This window comes from Megalopta genalis, unplaced genomic scaffold (genome assembly GCF_051020955.1).
Source record: "Megalopta genalis isolate 19385.01 unplaced genomic scaffold, iyMegGena1_principal scaffold0084, whole genome shotgun sequence".
NCBI lineage: Eukaryota > Metazoa > Arthropoda > Insecta > Hymenoptera > Halictidae > Megalopta > Megalopta genalis.
Window position 1 is genome coordinate 745,001 of NW_027476153.1, and position 2,866 is coordinate 747,866.

General features: G+C 44.2%; 2 non-coding genes across 2 annotated transcripts in view; both read right to left on the reverse strand.

Moving 5' to 3' along the window:
* LOC143262007 (large subunit ribosomal RNA) overlaps positions 1-235 on the reverse strand; it is a 4,160-nt gene extending 3,925 nt beyond the window's left edge. The window contains exon 1 of the ribosomal RNA XR_013035976.1: positions 1-235. This exon is cut by the window's left edge and continues 3,925 nt beyond it. This is a non-coding gene — a ribosomal RNA (large subunit ribosomal RNA).
* Positions 236-1,339: 1,104 nt separating this feature from the next.
* Positions 1,340-1,494, reverse strand: LOC143262043 (5.8S ribosomal RNA). The gene has a single exon (XR_013035995.1). It is a non-coding gene; the product is annotated as a 5.8S ribosomal RNA (ribosomal RNA).
* Positions 1,495-2,866: the final 1,372 nt, after the last annotated feature.

Sequence of the window (2,866 nt, forward strand, 5' to 3'; positions counted from 1 at the left end):
GGCACCCTCTATGGATAAATGGCCCCATTCAAGATGGACTTGGACGCGGTTGCGACGTTACGGGATAAATTGACCCTCCTGAACACTACATTTCCCAACGGCGGAACTCCGCGGGATTCAGTGCTGGGCTAATTCCTGTTCGCTCGCCGCTACTAAGGAAATCCTGGTTAGTTTCTTTTCCTCCGCTTAGTAATATGCTTAAATTCAGCGGGTAATCTCGCCTACTCTGAGGTCGTCGGAACGTGAAAAAAAATTTTTTCAGAGCTTCCCCCCCCGAAAGCATTTTGCGAAACGTGTACAGAGCAACACAAAAAAAAAAAAAAATAAAAAAAACACAAAAAACCCTTAAAGCAAAAAAAAAACCGTTTATCGCGCCTCACCAATATATCTTTTATAAAATTCGATATCCTCTCCAAATATAGATCTTCGAAACACTCGCAAGACGATTACAATCGGTATAACTTTAACGTCCGTCCGAAAAGTACTTTCGGGGACTAGACGACCGATTGATCTCGTGCGGTTTCGCTATTCGATCATTTGAAGAGAACAAAAAGATATATGGGGCGACCGACAAACGGTTTTCCGTAGAACCAGACTCGCGATTGCGTTGACACACACACATCATAGCCACACCAATAGAAGAGTTTTAGGACGGTAACCCGGGTGGGGTGTTCTTTACTCAGAATATGTGCAACATCGGATCTATATAGCCATCGATACAATTCGTACACAAATGTGTCGTACGAAGAGAGAGACTTTTTTTCCTCTGGCAACATAACGGTAAGAGACATCCTTCCACACTCATAGGTTCCACTCCCTGGGGCTATGATATATATATACATATAAATTCAAATTCGAAGCAACGGTCACAATTCTACTCTATATTTTTGCGGGTTATGTGTTCTTTCGTTCAATTTCTTTCATGCGTTCGTTCGATCTCTGTACACAGTCTTCACATAGGACAGACTCGTGTAGTACGCTTTCGTGGGTTAAACCCATCTCGTTTCATTTCAGGCGACGTCGGGAGCGCGTTGAAAATGTACCAGTGAAATCTCGATAGTTCTACGAATACGAATCGTCCCGAAAAAGATTTTGTCACCGCTTCGAAGCGGTGTTTCAGACGGGCGGACGTATATAAAACATATACGACACACGACACCGCCTTCCACACTCACGCTAGTTCGAACACGATTTCCATCTCTCTCGAAGACTGTTAGACGTACGTAAAATTTCTCAATATTCATAGGACCGCGACAAACGCCGACGAAGCGCCCACCATTCGCTCGTACGTATATAGGCAACAAGTGCCATCAACGCAAGCAGTTTATAAGTACGTAAACGACCCTCAGCCAGGCGTGGTCCAGGAATTGTATCCGTGGACCGCAATGTGCGTTCGAAATGTCGATGTTCATGTGTCCTGCAGTTCACACGTTGACGCGCAATTAGCTGCGTTCTTCATCGACCCACGAGCCAAGTGATCCACCGTTCAGGGTAATTTTTCCCTTTTATTCTCTCATATATATATAATGTGTATTTGCTATCCACCACATTTTTGTGTTATATTTCGGAACAAGCCGATACCCGAAGAGCTCCAACCAGCGCGCGAAGGAGATTCGGGAGTCGTCGTACAACGACATAATTGTCCCTTAAAGAACGAGATATTTCCGTCGAAACCATATATATATGTACGAGCAAATCCAAAACCACTGTTTTCTTGCAAGTTCGACGGTCGGAGCGAATAGAACATTGAAAAGCCTTCTATCGAAGAAACACAGAGAGTATATCACCTCCAAAAACGACGGGGATATGGATATTCAAACTGGACAATTATCAACCCGATACTGGATTCGAAAAGTTTCTCTCTCCTTTCGTCGTTATTTACACCGGACGGACTCACGGCCGGCTCTAGCTGGGTGTCATATATATATACGTCCCACGCTCATGCTGCCACTAGCGCGCAACAGAGTAGGGTGTCAATGACAACGACACAGCATTGAAACGAGCTACACAAGCCGGTCTCTCTTGATACCAATGTAAACGAGCATTAAGTTATCTTCAGACTGCCCGATATTTTCGTCCTTTGGACTTTCCCAACGATTCCTTTTTTTCTTTTTTTTTTTTACACCACAGCGAAGACTTGAGGAAGCGTGATTAGCACGCTCGCATCCCTCCCTGTCCTACTACAACTGTGTGTGTGTGTGTGTAAAGAAAGAAAAAAGAATACATTGGCTTTCTCTCTATCGAGAAGATGGCCTACGCAACGCAGATCAAAGGCCTAATACGTGTAATATAATACGCGTCTGGCCGTGTATAAATCACGCACGAATGATCTGGTCGGGCCCAACTCTTCTCGTACGCTTATTTTTCCGTGTTGAGGCACTATCATAAAATCACACAAACCCCAACACGTGTGTGTCTTGGAAGGAAGATGGCCTACGCAACGCAGATCAAAGGCCTAATACGTGTAGTACACACGTCTGCCGTGTAAATCACGCACGAATGATCTGGTCGGGCCCAACTCTTCTCCACCACACCACATCCCAACTTTGTACATTTTTATATATTTTTGTGCGTTGGGGCACCTTCATAATCACAAACCCCAACAACACATATATCTCTCTCTCTTTGAAAGATTTGTTGTGGCCTACGCAACGCAGATCAAAGGCCTAATACGTGTAGTACACACGTCTGGCCGTGTAAATCACGCACGAATGATCTGGCGGGCTCAACAATATCTTTTTTTTTTATATGAATTCTTATCCACAAACTAATCGAATTCATTTTCTCTCCTCCTCTCCTCTCTCTTTGAGATATATTGGAACATTGTAATGATCCTTCCGCAGGTTCACCTACGGAAACCTTGTTA